At 41.7% G+C, this 18,803-nt stretch overlaps 1 protein-coding gene across 5 annotated transcripts in view; it reads right to left on the bottom strand.

The window, feature by feature from the left end:
- The window catches only part of LOC144679833 (RNA-binding Raly-like protein), a 1,075,847-nt gene that overhangs the window by 745,604 nt on the left and 311,440 nt on the right, over positions 1–18,803 (bottom strand). The window lies entirely within an intron of this gene.

Genomic DNA, 18,803 nt, shown 5'->3' with positions numbered 1-18,803 from the left:
CTGCTGGCCCTCCTCTTCTTCTGTGAAAGGAAGACCAACCAATCCTCAGCTTCTGTCACCCTCCTCTGCCTGACTGAACTTGCTTTTACATTGAACAATTTCTCCTTTGACTTTCTGTTAATAAAATGGGTGAAACCCATATGGGTCCTAGTTATGCCTGGCTTTTAATTGTATACGTGAAACATTCTTTGCCCCAGATCTAGTCAGGACCCTTTCCTCACCTCTTTATCACTTTAATGAATATTGATGCTGGTTCTCGATCTTGTGACAAACTGGAAAATTTAGTCAACTTAGCTTCCGATTTCCATCGATTCCTTGCCTTCATAGCCATCTCTCACTCTTCCATCCCCTTTCCTTCCTTCCACTTCTCTATCTCCATTTCTTGGGTAGACTGTCGACCAATATTTACTATAAGCCCAATGACTGCCACAGCTGCTATGATTACACTTCTTTCCACCCTACTTCCTGGAAGGAATCTCCCATACAAGTGCTTCCAATATGTATTTCTTTTCCTCAAACGAGGAATCCCTTCCATTGTGGCTGACAGAGCCCTCAACTATATCTATCCTATTTCCCACATTTTGCTTTTCTGCAATGGTAGTTTATATCCTCTGGTACTGATGCAACTGGATAGTTTGTGGCAGCTACTGTGACCCAAATAGATTCTCACTGCCTCCAAATGTAAAGAGATAGGCTGGGTCATTTCCTTATGAATTATGCCACAGGATTTTCTCTAGTACTTTATCAAAAAAATCCACAAGTATTGTTGCACCAAGGGCTGATCTTATTAAGATGCTGTGTGAAAACAATCTCTTGGAGAAATATAAAGCTTGCTATCCATATCAAATCGCTGTCTCTGTTGAACCCCTTCCAATCCCATAGCAATCAAAAATATTCCTTAAACCAGGTGGTACTCTTTTGTCATTTACTGGCGAGCAATGTTTGCATCTATTCTTCCTATTGTGCAGGCACAAAATGGCAGCTCAAGTCAAGCAAGAGCTCTGCCCAGGTATCACTTCTGAATTGTTAAAAATAAGACAATTACAGGAATGAAGCATTGCATTTGTAGTGGAAACACAATGAAACATGCCAGAGGTCATGCCATATAAGTTGACCCACCCTGCAAGACAACCCCATTTTCTTGGTGCCAAAATTCACGTTTGGGCCTAAACTTGGCGCACAAGTCAGATTTGGCGGTTTTTAAAATGTTATGACTGTGGTTCAAACTATCCTTGTAGAATTACTTCATTAACTAAAACGAGATTTAATTTGAATTACCAGTGGTTTTCTTTCACAGTTCAAAATGACCACCCACACCAACACTGGGTTCACATTTTATACGTGGCCTATAAGTCGACTTCCAGTTTTGGAAGGATTTTCCAAAGTTTCAAAAGTTGACTTATACACCATGATCTACAGTATATGAAAATCTACAACAATAGACATATACAGTTCTTTCTATAAAAAAAATCCCGTTTCTAAATTTCATTTGTGCCCCAACTGAAACTGGTGGGAGCAGAAATTGGAATATAGCCTAAGGACACCAAAGAATGAAGCATATGAGCCAATGAGCACCCATAGGAAGTCAGTGCTGGGGTGGGTGGCTTAATGCTAGCACTGGGAGGAAAGCCACGGCTTAGCTTGGGGAGGTTGGGAAACACCCCTGCTCCTGATAGCTCACTTCAAATCCTCAAAAAATCTGACTGCCTCCAGGGTTGCTTGTTAGATTTGGGCCTGTGCGGGCCTCTTAAACTTTAATGTAATGTTGTGGCATCGTAGCAATAAATTGGGTCATGGCTTTAAAGTGTCTCCCCCACCTCCCTCCCTCCAAATGATATGGGGCAAACAACCCTTTAGGGGTGTTTTGGGGTGAATTAAAATGGCAGGATGACATCCAGAATGTGACATAAATCCCCTGGGCAGTCTGGGTTAAAATCTACCACATATTTCAGAGGCCAGGACTAATAATTGAGAGTATGTGAGTTCAAATCCCAACATGGCTGGAAATAAAAAATTCAGTGAATGTAACCACAAAAGCAGCTGGATTACTATAAAAATGTAACTAGTTCACTTGCATCCTCTGGAGAAAGAAGGCTGCCATCCTTACCCAGTCTGGCTACTATGTGACAGCAGTTCCACAACAAAGTGATTGATTTTTATCTGCCCACTGAAAAGGCTTAGAAAGTCACTCAGTTATAATACCACCTTCCTAGAGCAATTAAGTTTGGGCAATAAATGTCGATCTTGCTAGTGGGTATGCCTCACCTGCATAATACAACTGTGCACCAAAGGTTGGGAGGTTTGATCGTTAGCTCCTGGCATTGCTTGGAAAGATCCAGTGGAATAAATAATTCACATTTGTTCCTAAATTGAGCTTAAGATCTGACTGCAAGAAACTATCCAGTCTTGTCTCAGCTTCACTCATGAATCATTGTCTGCATTTCCAGATTTAATTGTCACATTGGCTTGTATATACCAATGGCAGCATTTGGGCACTCCTTCTTGAAAACCTTTATGTGACTCACCTGATGCTCCTCTTTCTCTGCCAGACAAAGGGTGTCCAGTGGGTCACTGATGCTTTGTAGACCCTCCACATTTGCATTCTCCTTAATAGGCCACACAATTCATTTACATATTTTGGCCACTCAGTGAATCTAGAACATGCCTGATGAACTAGCCCTTAGTGCTTGAGACTTCACCACATTATAGAACATTATGCACCTAAAGTGCACAGCAGACCCATAGTAATAGCCATCAAGACAGGTGTCAGATGACTCAAAGGCAACATATATCCAAATCTTTCAATAGCAACACCAATTTGCCTTTATAGAATGGCTTTAACATAAGAAAACATCCCAAGGCTCTTCAGAGGAGCATTATCAAACAAAATTTGACGAGGAGTCACATGAAGATGTATTAGGACAGAGGACCTGAGGTTTGGTCAAAGAGTTCGTTTTATGGAGTACCTTAAAGGAGGAGAGAAAGGCAGAGAGGTTTAGGGAGGGTATTTCAGAATTTAAGGCCTTGACACATCTAGAATGCACAGCCCCAAATAGGGGAGCACTTAAATTCAGGGATGCACAAGCAGCTAGAACTGGAGGATTCATGGATCTCGGTTGGCTGTAGGGCTGGAAGGGATACAGAGTTAGAGAGGGGTGAGGCCATGAAGAGATTTGTAAACAAGGATAAGGCATTCTGGAGTGGGAGCCAATGGACAGCAGCCAGCATCAGCGAGTTAGGATATGAGCAGCAGAGCTTTGGATGTCCTTAAGTTTATATAGAGTAGAAGATGGGAGGCTGGCCAGGATAAGATTGGAATAGTCAAGTCTAGAGGCAACAAGTGCAAGGGTGAGATTTTTAGCAGCAGATGAGCAAGGCAGGGGCAGGGTCGGACAATGTTACGGAAGTGGAATTAAAGAATTTTAGTGATGGCACAAATATATGGTTGGAAACTCACCACAATGCCAAATATGACACCAAGTTGCAAATAGTCTGTTTCAGCTTCAGGCAGTTTCCAGGGAAAGGAATGGAGTTGGTAGCTCAGGAATGGAATTTGTAATAGGGACTGAAGACAACAGCTTTGGTCTGCCTAACATTTAGCGCAAGGACATTTCTGCCTATGCAGTACTGGATATCGGACAAGCACTATAATAAATCAGAAACAGTGGAGGGGTCAAGAGAGATAGTGGTCAGTAGAATTGGGTGTCATCAACATACACGTGGAACCTGAAGTTCTGCTTTCAGATGATATCACCGAAAAGCATTATGTAGATGAGCAATAGAAGGGGGTCAAGGAAAGATTCTTCGGGGTTTCCACAGGTAATCGTGTGGAGGCAGAAAGAGGAGGCATTTTAGGCGATTATCTGGCTATGTCTGAATGGATAACAATGGAACATCCATAGAGTCGAGCATGAGGAAAGTGCAACATGGTTACATTTAATTAGACTGTCTCAGCAATAAATTGGCTTAACCACTACTGTTCTGCCATTGCTGAAAGCACAATGTCAAAATTTTAAACCTATATCAGAAATTGGATGCCTGTCTCTGCCAAACAACTATTTTGTGGTGATTTGCTTTTTTCCCCTCTATTTGTTTTCAGGATATGGACAGGGCTGGAAAAACTACATTTATCGCTTATTCCCAGTTGATTCTGAATGATTGTCCTACTGCAATGATTGATTTTACAAATGAGCTTCTCTTTAGAGGACATTAAGAGTCAATCACATAGTATGCGATTGGAGCCAAAAGTAGGAAAAAAACAGGTAGGGGTTGTGAGTTTTCCTTCCTGAAAGGCAGTGAATTAATAAGGTTTTAGAGCAATCTAGCAGCTTTTATGATTTTTTTTCTGATGTTACCCCCTTAAACACCAGATTTATTTTATTTAATATCACAGCTTGCTATGGAGGGAGTCGACCTTATGAGCTGAGTTGTTTCTGGATATTGTTAGAGAACTGTGAAAATGATCAACATTCAGAAATTCAATAAGTGGTCAACCATTGTCAATAATAAATCATCTGTGATAATGGTTTGACGGAAATAAATGGTCTCAACAGGTTTAGGGCTGTTCAACGGAAGCACAAGGCCCAAAACTGCTTTTAAGCTTTAACATTTTGGTCTCCTATTTTTTGATGTTCTGTCAATTGTATCGCACAAATACTTTACTGAAAAAAGCATTTCCTCCTCATCCCCTCACCCTGAGTTGGATACCCAGAGATCATTTCTTCTACGCGCCTTCAAATTTGTCGACAGATATAATTTCACTAAATCTGCTTTCAATATTCAAGTGATTAAATTGTTGTCATGGTGTAGATGTGAAATAAATTTTAAAAGTCAGCTCATGCAATCCTGCCCTCCAGCTATGAGTCATCATATAAATGTGATTGATTTAAAGGGTTAATAAAAATGCTGAAGAGAACTGAATATTTTAAAATCACAGATATCACGAACCTTTGCAATGGAAACACTGCTATGAACTGTAACCATAAATTTCTAAACTAATTATCCAACAGCAGACACAGCTGAATCATTCAAAGGGGTAATTAGCAATCAGAGATAATGAATAGTGCAACCATTCATTGTCATTCAGTATTTAGCTTGGAGCAGCTTAAGGGAACCAAATCATTTCCTATTCCTTTCTCCAGGCTTTGTTGGTACATTGAGCGCATCAGTCCGTTTTATTACTCCCCACAGTTTAATCCATCCACGGGTTACCACATGCTTCTGATCCTACCTGTCAATGCTCATTCAGAGCATTCACTGCCCATTTTCTAATAGTTTACGACACTGGCGTTTAATTAAATAATAATGTGCAGTTTCTGTCGTTAAATTAATCCTGAATAATATTTGGCTGCAGGTTATTGAAGAAAATGATCAGAGTTCCGAGTTTATTCTTGAATCATGTCAAGTTTCTGAAGTTCTTTCTGGAAATTTCTCCGGAAGCACAATGGGATGATAAGAAGGTACTAGAGATATTTTTGTGAATGTGAGTGACAATCCTGACAGTGTTAGCATCTGTGACCATACTGGCTTACAACTTTTATTTCAAACGAACAGTCCATCACTAGAGTGCACATGGATAATCAGGATAACAGTGGTTCATTGATTTTATATGTTCAGTTAATCCAATCCTCTTTGCTTAGATAAAAAAATTATGATCCTCTTATGATCCCTTCATCTATTATTATTATGAGAGCCATTATTCTCATGAATTTTTAAAAACAATATAAAATTATTATATATCCAGAGTAAACAAGCAATCCAAGAGACATAATTTGCATTACACAGCACCTTAATCACATCAGGATTTTACATTTTATTATTATAATCATCGTTGTTACATAAGCAAATATTGGTGGTTAATTTGCACATAACATAGATCTACAAAAATATAACTGAGATGAATGACCAATTAAGCTGTTACTAGTGATGTTGGATGAGGTAGGAACATTAGTCAGGACACTGGGAAAACGGTCTGATGTGCTTCGAAGAATACATAGGTGTTGTAGAGATGATTTTCCAGGCAACTTTTCTTGGTGGAAACAGTGAACTTTATTTACAATATAGCAGCAGTAACTACATGCATGCATCTAACTAAGGAAGAACTTTCCTCACTAGAGGTTCCCTGCACTGCTAACTCATTGGTTTACACAGATCATATCATCTTAAATAACAGGATTATTCTTAAAGCTACAGTCCTATGTTTATCAAAACTATAATTACTACATTCCTCCCCCTTGAACTTTTCGATACATTTTGTATTTACAAGGATATTTATCTCATGACATGACAATATTTACACAGGTCATGAAATTACAAGTTCAGTCTTTTGGGTGGTTTCCTGATCTGTGTGGAACGTCGCAGCTCCATGACTCCCGTTTCTTTGGCAGGAACCACATTCTCTGGAACCGCATTAACATCAGGTACCTCATAAGCACAGGTAGTTTAGTGTCATCCACTCCGACAGAGACATCGGGCATGTCTACCCTTCGTTGAGCAACTTCAACAGGAACCACAGATTCAGTAATGGTTACAGGTGGAGCATCATTTTGTTGGGGTATCTCCCTCCTTCTTAAATGATCCACCTGATTACAGGTGATCCGGCCCTCCACTTCCACGTGGTATGACAATGGTCTGGTCACAGAGCTTACTTGACCAGGTAACCACTATGGTCCTACACCGAAATTCCTTACATATACTACTTCTCCAACAGTAAACTGTCGCTCACGGCTATGCAAGTCATGAGTCGCTTTTTGGTTCCCTTGACTTTTCTCCACCTTCCCCTCCAAATTGGGAAGTATCAGGCTTATTCTTGTATGAAGACAGTGCCTCATCAGTAATTTTGCACCCTCTTCTTACATGTCTTCTTCTTTCTACCACAGAATTTAGTCTCGGCCTTGTATTTGACTTCACTGTTGGCCAGCCTTCTCTCAAGTGAAATCTCAACCTGTCTTAGTTCAGTAATTGAGCTACCCGTAACTTCATTATCGACTCGCATTTTGAAAAGTTCTACGACTTTCCTTTCAAGGTCTCTTTAGCTTCATTCAGCTGATTCTTCAGTTCTTCTGTCTCCTTCTTGTATCTGTGGGCTTCCTCCTGGAACCTTGAACACTGCTGCATCTTCTCTGCCAACTGGTTCTTCAGTTTGTTTAGGGCGACGTTAAATTCTTCCTGTTTCTCTTCATAATTTTCCAGAGGCACAAACTTTGACCTGAGGGATCCTTAGTGTGAAGGTCTTTCAACAGGTTTTCCTTTTCTTTGCGAAGCTCACTCACTTCATCTTGAATTCTGTCATTCAGCGAGACTCCTTGAACTTCTTCTGCTCTTCTTCCATGTCGTTGTTTATGACAGTCTTCATTTCTTCAGGTTGTTGAATGGCTACATACTCCTTTGTCATCCTGTTGCAGTCCTTGGACCTTCCAGGCTCTTTCTGAAATACCTTGCCTTGTTCCTTTACCAACTCAGGAACTCTTCCTACAAATTTCGACCTAGAAGGCTTGGCCCTTCACCTTCTACCGCCATCACTGATTTACTGTTTGATGTCTATACTGAACAGTTACTCTGGTGATACCTTTTACCTGGATTTCTTTGCCTGTGTACATTTTCAACTTGGCAGAAGTTTGTTCCAAATTTAATTATCGAACACCTTTATTTAAATATCTGAAGTGTGTTCTCCTACTATAGTGGTAGAAGCACCAGTGCCTACTTCCATTTTTAAGGGTTTACCATTCACTTGCAATGTGACAGTAATTGGCTCTGTCTTCCCAACTTTCATGTTGAAAAAGGAATAAATGTCAGAATTGGCTGTTTCTGGCTCTTCCACGCAGTAGACTTCATTTGACTTTGTTTGTTGCCTGGAAGCCTGTTTTAACCTAGTTTTGCATTGTTTCAATATGTGTCCTGTTTTTGTGACAAAAATAACACTCCACCGTTTTAAATTGCCAATCGTTAGGAGTATGATTGTCTCCACGTCCATAAAAATTAGTTTTCAAATTTGCTGCTGAGCTTTTTCCTCTTAATTTTCAGTTAGTGGGAGCTGTTTCCCACTTCACGGAGGAGTCCCAGCTTTTCACGCCACTTTCCGCTGACCGTTCCCACCTATCTAGGAAAATGGCACCATTTTGTGCACCTTGAATTGCTTGTGAATCCCTTACAGCGCTTTCCATTGCAAGCACTATTTTTAATGCTTTCTTAAAATCAAGACCCACTTCAGCCAGCAATCTTCACTGAATAGCATCCTCCTGCATAGCATGATCAAACGATCCCAGAGCATGTCATTCAGGGTTTCACCAAAATCACAATATTCTATTAGTTGTTTTAATTTCACCACGTAGGTAGCAATGGCCTCTCCCTGGGTTTTTTTCCGTAAATTGAACCTGAAACTCTGCATTGTGACTGAGGGGTTGGGTTGAAAATGTTGCTTAACAAGGTCTACTAATACACTGAATGTCTTTGAATCTGGGGCACTGGAGGCCGTCAAGCTTCAAATTAAACTGTAGATTTTGCTCCCACAAATACTCAGGAGAACCACTCTCCTCATTTCCTCCCCTGTGATTTCATTGGCTTGAAAGTAGACTGAAGACGTTCTATATATTGAGATCAGTCATCAGTGGCTGGCTCAAAGGGATCGATTCTGCCAAATTGTGGCATCTCGGATGAGTATACCTTCCTTTCTTTTTAATTATCTTAGATACTCAGAATTGCTAGGCAAGGGACAGCGCCAGACCTGATTTATCCTTGTCGCCAGTTTGTTATAGAGTTGATTTTCCAGGCAACTTTTCTTGGTGGAAACATTGAACTTTATTTACGAGACAGCAGCAGCATCTACATGTGTGAATCTAACTCGATAACTAAAGAAGAACTCCCTCCTAGAGGTTCCCCGTGCTGCTAACTCATTTGTTTACATAGATCATGTGATCTTACAATACAGGATTATTCTTAAAGCTACAGTCCTACAGTTATCAAAACTATAATTACAAAAGTAGAAGTCTTTACTCCACGGGAATAAGTAGGCACTGGCCTCAGTTTAACATTTCATCCAAATGTGGGCAACATCAAAAGTTTAGCACTCCCTCACACTGCAATGAGAGTCAGTCTCAATTATGTACTGAGGATTTGAACTGGGGCATGAATCAGAATCTCTGAGGGGAGGGTGCTACCATCTGAGTAAAGATAACACTTCTCAGCAGTTAACTCCTCAGCAGTCTGAGTTCTGTTGAATGATGCCATCTGAAACAGCAACCAATCCCTGCCTTTTCAGATACTTTTTTTATTCCCAACATTTGCACTCTTTCTCTTTGCTTCTCCATTTGAGCAATTATACTTTTAAGCAGTTCGTGCTGCTGGTGAGCAGCCTTAACTGATAGCCTCGCACACCAGGAAATTATGTGCATGTTATCCATGATTTTCCATTCATTATTGGACATGAAATCAATGGTAGCATGCCCATTATATTCTGCAATGCAAACTTAACAAATTATGTCTTCAATTCTGATTAATTGTGACAATTAGTCCTTTGAGGTCTGAGTAAAGAATCTAGTAACGAGTAAGTTAGGGGAACATTTTTATGTGAAACTATATCGCCATTCCTTCCTAGGTCAAAAACCTGGAACTTCCTTCCAAACAGCATTGTGGGTGTACATATACCACATGGGCTGCAGTGGTTCTACAAGGTGGCTCACCACTACCTTTTCAATGGCAGTTGGGAATGGGTAACAAATTCTGGCCTTGCCAACAATTCTCACATTTCATGAATGAATGGGAAAAAAAAGGCTTTGATTTGCTTAAGAATCTTCAGAACTCCAGATTGTCTGAGACTGGACATCTGACCCAAGATACCTGTCGAGATCCCGAAGAAGTCCTGATGTGCTGACCTCCGTCGGAATTGTCCAGGAAGTTTCAACTCCAATGGGCAATTCCCCTGCTCCCCAGGATCCACTGCAAATTTCTCTGACTTTGAGCTAGAGTTGGAAACTGCAGACAGTTCTGATATAATTACCTAGACAGCTACACAGAAAAAGTTAGACAGAAAACAAATTTGTCTAATTCCTGGGTTACTACAGGACTGACCCCAAAATCACTCACAATGAAGCCTGACTACCCCCCCATCTCCCATATTCCTCCCTCGACCTCCAACTACACCCCCAATCCCTGACTACCTCCTGACCCCCCCAACTACAACCCCAAGCCCCCAACTAACCCCCTGACCAGCCAGTTACCCCCAAAAACCCATCTCGACACCCCAACTGCCACCAGACCACCCAGCCCGACTGCCCCCATGACCCGACTACTGCAATAACTCGACCCAACCACCTATCCTGACCACACTACTCCCCTAAAGCCAGACCTGACTATCCCTACCACCCAACTAACCCCTGACCCGACCTGACTGCCCTCCCTGATTCATCTCACACACCCTACCCATTTACCCATCTACCCACTCACCCCATCCACCTACCACCTCACCCACCTGCCACCGTAATCCTCCATGCACCTACCCAGTTACCTCACCCACCTACCCACCCTGCCATCCTACCCATGCACTCATTCATCCATTCACTAACATTCACACTGGGCATTTAAACTTACCATATGGCAGCTAGTGCTGTAAAACATTTCTGTTTCCTGGAATTCCTGTATTCCACCTGACACTACAGTGCTGCAACTGCCCTCTTGGAGGGACACTGCGCTCCACATTTCCTGTAAAGCCGGGCTCAGGAGGCCCGGCAACAAATGCAGAGCAGCGTCAAGGCAGGGAAAAGCTTGGGCAGAGCAGCAATTTGATGATGATTACTTCCTTGGAAGATTCAGGTCATGATTTCAAATTTAATAAAGCAGCAAGAATAATCAACAGTTAACATTTACATTGATCTTCCCTTCTTCCCTGCTTTTCCTTTTCTGAATCTGGTGTGGTACATTTCTAGCCTCGAGCACCTAAGCCAAGTGACCATTCTTCAAGTGTAAGCTAATAACAATAACTTCCTTGATCACTATGTCCTGTGGCTTTGCTAATAGCGATTCAGGTGTCTTGAGATGCTCACCACAAATTTGGTACACATGCCATCGATTCCATGTTGCCATCTCCGGCCATTGTTACAGGCAGAAGTTTGCAACTTTGGCCTCCTATCCAACAACCAGCTGAGCTTCCAATGTCATACCTTCTTTATCACAATTACTGTTTACTTTCTTCCTAACATTACTTTCACCTCTACCAAAGTTATCTAATGCTGTAACCCTCATCCATCACTCTGTAGACTTCAGCTCCCCCAAAACTCTGCCGCTAGTAACCTGCACTGCACCAAGTCACATTCATCCATCACCTTGTCTTGGGTCCCGGTTCCCCAAATCTAGGTGTTGATTGAAGGACAAACATTGACCAAGACATAAGGCAGAATTCCTCTTTCTTCTTTGAATAGTGCCTTGGGATCTTTTAAAACCATGAGAGAGACATCACCTCAGTTTAAACATCTCATCTATGAAGTTATACGCTTCGGTTTGAAAAACAGAAAGGCAGAGTATTACTTAAATGGTGATATATTGGGAAATGTGGATGTACAAAGGGATCTGGGTGTCCTTGTACACCAGTCAATGAAAGTAAATTGGCAGGAGCAGCAAGCAATTAGGAAGGCAAATAGTATGTTGGCCTTCATTGCAAGAGGATTTGAGTTCAGAAGTAGGGATGTCTTACTGCAGTTATACAGAGCCATTGGTAAGACCACACCTGGAGTATTGCGTGCGGTTTTGGTCTCCCTACCTAAGAAAGGATATATTTGCCATAGAGGGAGTGCAGTGAAGGTTCACTAGGCTGCTACCGGGGATGGCAGGACTGTCGTATGAGGAGAGATTGGTTCGACTGGGCCTGTACTCACTAAAGTTGAGAAGAATGAGAGGGGATATGATTGAAATGTATAAGATTCTAACAGGGCTAGGCAGACTGGATGCAGGGAGGATGTTTCTCCTGGTTGGGGAGTCTAGAACCAGGGGCCACAGTCTCAGGGTATGGGACTGAGATGAGGAAAAAATTCTTCACTCAGAGGGTGGTCAACCTGTGGAATTCTCTGTAACAGAAGGCTGTGGAGACTGGGTCATTGAGTGTATTCAAGAAAGAAATTGTTAAATTTTTGGATATTAGGGGCATCAGGGGGTATGGAGAGAAAGAGGGAATATGACGTTGAGATAGAGGATCAGCCATGATCATACTGAATGGCAGAGCAGGCTCGAAGGGCCGAATGGCCTACTCCTCCTCCTCATTTCTATGTTTCTACCTAATAGATGGCACCTCCAATGATACTGCATTGGAGTGTCAGCATCGGTTTTGCACTGAAGTCCCTAGAGTAGGACTTGAAGCTACAGCCTTATGGGCTAAATTTTACCGTGGGCTTCAGGACCAGGACGATGAAACCAAATGAGGGTCCCAGCCCCATTCCTTGCAGTGGGACCAGTTCAGTGATTTTACCGGAGGTGGCCTACTAATTTGCTGCCTCTGGGTCAGCCACCCAATTAAGGATAGCAGGCCGGCTATTGATGCTGCCTGCCCATTCAACTCTGAAACTTCAACAGCCCCAGTAGTACAGATGAGCACTGCTGAGGCAGCTAGGAGGCCTAACAGAGGCCTTAATCATGAAAATCATCTGTCTATTTCTGCAAAGCAGGCAGCCAATCTGCAACCTGGCCTGCCTTATACCCACAGTGAGGAAACTTCTCCAGCGGCAGGAATGCAGCAGGGAGTCATCCCAACACAGTTCACTGCTATTTTATGCGCCCTTTCACCTCCGTTCCTGCCACATGGAAGCAGTCCATGTCCAAATGCAGAAATCCTAGAGCTGGACAATATCCAGGCTTATCAATATCCAGACAATATCCATGCCACACAAGTGCCAGATAATGACCATCTCCAACAAGAGAAAATCTAACCATCGCCTCTTGACTTTTTTGGCATTACCACCACTGAATCCCCCACTATCAATGTTCTGGGGCTTACCATTGACCAGAAACTGAACTGGACTAGCCATATAAATACTGTGGCTACAAGAGCAGGTGAGAGGCTAGGAATTCTGTGGCGAGTAACTCACCTCCCGACTCTCTAAAGCCTGTCCACCATCTACATGGCACAAGTCAGAAGTGTGATGGAATATTCCCCACTTGCCTGGATGAGTGCAGCTCCAGCAACACTCAAGAAGCTTGACACCATGCAGGACAAAGCAGCCCGCTTGACTGGCACCACATCCACAAACATTCACTCTCTCTGCACCGACGCACAGTTGCAGCAGTGTGTACCATCTACAAGATGCACTGCAGCAATTCACCAAGACTCTTTAGACAGCACCTTCCAAACCCACAACCACTACCATCTAGCAGGACAAGGGCAGCAGATACATGGGAACACCACCACCCGTAAGTTCCCCTCCAAGCTACTCAACATCCTGAGTTGGAAATATATCACTGCTCCTTCACTGTCACTGGGTCAAAATCCTGGAATTCCCTCTGTAACAGCACAGTGGGTATACCTGCACCACAAGGACTGCAGCAGTTTAAGAAGGCAGCTAACCACCACCTTCTCAAGGGCAATTAGGGATGGATAATAATTGCTGGCCTAGCCAGCGAAGCCCATATCCCGTGGATGAATTTTAAAAAAAACTTGGGGGCCAGTAAAATTCAGGCCCATGACTCAGAAGCAAGAATGCTATCATTGAGCTTTGGTTGATACCGTACCATCCAAACAAGTATAACACATGTTGTTTACTGATTTTCCTTGTTCTGTCAATTATACTTTCAGATATGCAAATCGCACAGCAGTGTTAAGATATATACAGTAAATTAAAATTACTGTCCATTATAAACATTAATGACTAAGCACTTAGTCAATAATTAGAAAATTGCAAACTCTACAAAGGTAATGATTTTTCACACATATAGCACTCTCTCAGCCTAATATGTCTGAACATCCTCAAAAGTAGAATTTATGGGTAATTTCAGCTATGTCACTGAATGGCAACTATTTAAATTGCAAATAGTCATTGATGGTTTCCAATAAATTAGAAGTTCTGTCCTACAAACATGATTTCCAGACTACATTAGGAAAAGATCCAGTGTAGTATTACGATCGATAAAACAATAGATACAGGTTGTGAATGCATGGAAGTTTAGGAATCATGAAATTAGTGCAAATGTCTTTCACTGGTATTAAGCCTATTTTCTCAAAGTAAATAGCAATAGTTAATTGGTCTCTGTTTAAATCTTTATATGTGAAGATTCTGTAATGGATTTTTTCATTTACAGACAGCAGAGACAGTCATTAAATATAACGGGCATGACATTTACAAGTATGCTATACTTATAATAAAGGGTCAAAGCAAAAAGAATGCCTGCAGCTACAATAGAAGGTGTGGGGGACTCAGACAATAGAAATAAAACTGTGAAAACACATTTGCATTTATGTTCGAGACAATTCATACAGCACTTACAGCAAGTGACCTTTAAAGTTGTGTACAGGTCAGTTATTTTGTACAGTCAGTAATTTATTACGTATACACTTAATGCGTAGCTTGATAAAATATTCTGGGTATTAAAGCCAAACCATTAACAACCACATTGGGACAAGAAGTGCGGGATCAAATTTCAGCATCACACTTTGGGAATATTAATATGCAGAAAATAATGGAAGATGAGACAGGCCACCTAAATTCCCAATATGCAGAGTGCTGAAGATGAATGTTTAGCCAGGTTTTGGGGTGGTGTTTCTCTTCACTTCCCTCCATCCTCGTCCTCCTTGTCTGAAGTTTTTTGTCAGCTTTTACATTCAAACTGGGCTAGGACCACCCTGGTGAAAGATGGTGGTCGTGGCCCTACTGTTTGGTGCAGTGGCTGTTTACAAATGGAGGGAGAAGAGCTAATTAAGGCTTCTTCTCTCATCACTTACAGTTCCAAAGCCTTTTTTCTCCTCTTTGGGGCTTTCTAATCTGTTAGGTTCCTGGTTACCTCTTGTAGTGTTGCACTAGGATTTAGTTCCCTTGCAGTGCAGGATTCCTTCTTCCTGGCTGGGATCCTACCAGGGTCTTTCCTAAATGGCCATTAACGTCAATTTAGGAAAGTTGGTTGAGATTGCCGCAGGTTCAAAAGTCCAGCCCACCAGCAGGAAAGTCATGTTCCCGCTCTCATGTTGAATATGATTCCATAGGCACCTGTTAATTTTTAATACCATGTCCCAGGAATACCTCACACAAATGGCTTTTATGTAAAGCTAAATAGTGAGTTATAACAGGCTTTCATCTTTTGGGCATTAACTTCAAGCCTAGTCCTTTCATCATCTGTGTACTTTCACTTTTCAGTAGGAAGCACTGGATTCTGATCAGAAGCAGAAGCCCTCACTGATTTTCTCCTCCTGAATCCACAAGCACTGAGGGTGGCACTAGCCAAAGATCAGGGACTGGATCAAAGGCCTTCTGTTTGGTAAGATCAAGCAATTGGTTTAACCAAGACATCCATCGGAAGAGCTGTGCATTTCTATTTGATCAAGGTTTTACGTTCGGAAACACACAACAGTTGCCATGATCTCTCATAGAAGCATGCTGAATTATTTCACTCAGTTCACCTTAAAAAACAATGTTATGTATCTCTTTACACTATACAATAATACAAATACCATAGAAGTCACCACAGAAATAATTTAATTTAAAAAAATTCAACCTCATGGGGAAGGATTCATACAAATTTATATTCGGATTTATTTTTTTAAATATTATTTATTTATTTATTTACTTATGTAATTTATTTATTTTTATATCAATTTATATATGAATTAGTGATCAGAGAACGATATTGTGACTGATCTTAAGAACCAGGCTTTGACTTTAGCTCTAGGCCAAGTTTTGATGTGTAGGTTTTGGTATCAATTCAAAGCTCACCCACTCGAGCCAAAATGAGACCTAGGTTATTTAACTGCAGAGATTCATTATAAGATGAATGACAGTTCTTCCACTCTATCTACTGAATGCACAATTTCCAGTGAGTCAGATCAAAGCCTATTTAACGCACAAATGAACCTGTTGAAGTGAGGTTGCATTCTCTTCTTCAAGATTTCAATGTTGGATTGGCGCAGCAAGAAACTGAGTCAGCATAATTAGGAGGCATGGCCCCCAGGCTCCCCAAGGCTACTCCTGGAGATCACCTCTCCCTGGCTTGTCTAGCTGCAATGTGCTTTGCAGTGTCTCTTTCTTTAGGTTCCCCTTGCTTTCAAACAATTTTTCTGGCCTACTGATGCAATATCTTGTTGCTGTTCCTCCATTGTATCCAATCCTCTTGCATTGTCAGATTGTAGTTTGCTGAAACCTGTACAATGATATGACCTGTTTTATCTGGGCCATATTGGAGGAAGCCCCCAGAATAATCAATGCACTTGAAACTTTGCTTCAAATGCACATGGTAAACTCCATGATATCTCTGATGGCCCCACGACTTTCATCGCATCACTGTTCCTCAGGCATTATTGGTCAGTAATGAAGAAGATATTCCATGTCCCATAACAGCCATCTTCTGACATCTGGATGGATCGACAAATGGGCTAGTGGATGAGCATCGCATAATGAAGAAATTGTGGGAGCTGCCAGCATAACTGGCACAGACTTGCATTCTCCTTCTGCAGTGATCATACTGAACACTGAAGGAAGGGAAGCCCTCCTCATTCATATAACTGACCTGAAAGCTACATGAGTATCACCTATTGTGTCCTGCATGCAAGAGAAGCCGATCACTGCTGCAAATCCCAGAGCTCTCTCAGTCTTAATGTTGACATCCATTTGAAAGATAATGTACGGATTTACTCTGGCAAGGATGCTGCAGTGTGCACCATCTACAAGATGCACTACAGCAACCTGCCAAGGCACTTTGACAGAATATTCCAAACCTGCTTCCTCGCCCACCTAGAAGGACAAGGGCAACAAACAAATAGCAACAGGCACATTCCCCTCCAAGTCACACACCAACCTGACTTGGAAAGATATCGCTGTTCCTGCACCATTGCTGTGTAACCTGGAAATCTGTCTCTAGCAGAACTGTTGGTGTACCTACAACATACAGATTACAGCGACTCAAGAAGGAAGCTCACCACCACCTTCTCAAGGGCATATAAGCATGGGGAATAAATGCTGCCCTTGCCAGCAATGCTCACAACACATGAAAGAATGACAAAAGGAGGGCTTTGGTGCTCTGTTTGATATAGCTGCACATTGCAGATTTAGGAAAAGTGGACTATGTACCCTTAATTCAGCCTGGAAAAAGGCTTTGGCATAAAAAATAAGGGTTTGTGCCTTTGAGAGCCACTGGCAAAGCATGGCATCTGATCCAACGTGCAACAGGTCCTGCTGAAACAGACTGCATAGGTCTGTAACAGTTGCCTGGTGAGGTAGTGATTCCACCTGTACTGTCCCTCCAAAAATAACTCTCAGCCTGTAGACTCATGGACTGTATAAAACAGTCTACAAGTAACTCCTTCCTCTCACACAAGTATACGGGTATCTGGCATAGCAAGGGTTAAAATGGGACTGAGAAACAGGGCTGTCCACAGTGTGTTGTAAAGAGAGACATGATCTTAGACTAGGGCCAGTTGTGGACTGGACAGAGAACTGTATAGAAGCACGCTTGGAGTTAGCGCATAGCTAGGGCCATACCCTATATATATGTACATGGTTACGTGTTATCAGTAAACACAATGTTCCACCATACAAGACTTAGAACCTTTTCATGAGACCAACTGAACATGCACATACAACAAACACGACACTCTTCCCTCTCATATTTTGTCTTCTAACAAATCTAGCTGCTGGTTGTACTGATTCATCAGACTGCTGCTGTTCCTCTTACTCTGACTGTTTAATTCATGCAAAGGAGTGAAGCAAAACCAATGTCAGTGATAAGCAGTGGTGCAAAATAAATCATAAATAAGCAAACTGGAAATTCAGAATTGCCTTGCAGGAGCACTTCATTCAATGGTATATAGATCTTGATGACCAAACCAACTTCTAGTTATGTCTGTTGAAGTTAAGCTTTACTCAGTGAGTTTGGCACTGGCAGGATTTCTCACCCTCCTGGTTAAAGTTGTATTGGGGTTGATATAGTGGCTTCAAGCCCAATTTGAAGTTATCTACTAGGCACCTGCCACTATAGGTGCATCTGCGACTTCAGGCAGCCGCATGTAAAAATGGTGGTCAGCCAGTTTCCTGTGGGAACATAGAGATAATTTGATTTTTCTAATTTTAACTTCTCATCCATTCCATTCTTAGCATGTAAGTAGGGTTAAAATTGGAGTCCTAGTGTAATGCACAGCGTTCATACAAAACTGCTATTTTGAGTATCGTGTTTATATGTAAGTAGCTGGTTTAAAGAAAAAAAATACAGATGTTATTGGGACACTTCTTCTATTCCTCTCTTAACTGTACTCATAGCAATCCACTTGTTCATGAGTTATGAAGTCATGCTCACTCAAGTGACAAACATGAAGTTCCATTGTCGATCATAGTTCTCCTGCACACACTAGGATAACCAATCAGTACATCTCAGGTCTCTGGAGCTTCAAAACAAATTGGTTAATGATAATGTAGATACAAATGTGAAGGGATGTGAATTGTAGTATCTTTGGTATAGACTAATTTACAGTTCATGCACTCTAATAGCTGTCTACTTCAGATAACAAATAGCACTGATCCAAGAAATCCAGCAGGCCTGGAGCACTGACAGCTTGTATCCTTCATCAAAAACTTACATGTTAGTCAAGGTTTTACCTTTTTCCCTTTAGAAAAATCTATTCAGTTTAG

This window comes from Cetorhinus maximus, chromosome 4 (assembly GCF_964194155.1).
Source record: "Cetorhinus maximus chromosome 4, sCetMax3.hap1.1, whole genome shotgun sequence".
NCBI classification, from domain to species: Eukaryota; Metazoa; Chordata; class Chondrichthyes; order Lamniformes; family Cetorhinidae; genus Cetorhinus; species Cetorhinus maximus.
The sequence above is the reverse complement of the archived record's forward strand: the minus strand, read 5'-3'. Positions and strand labels throughout refer to the sequence as shown.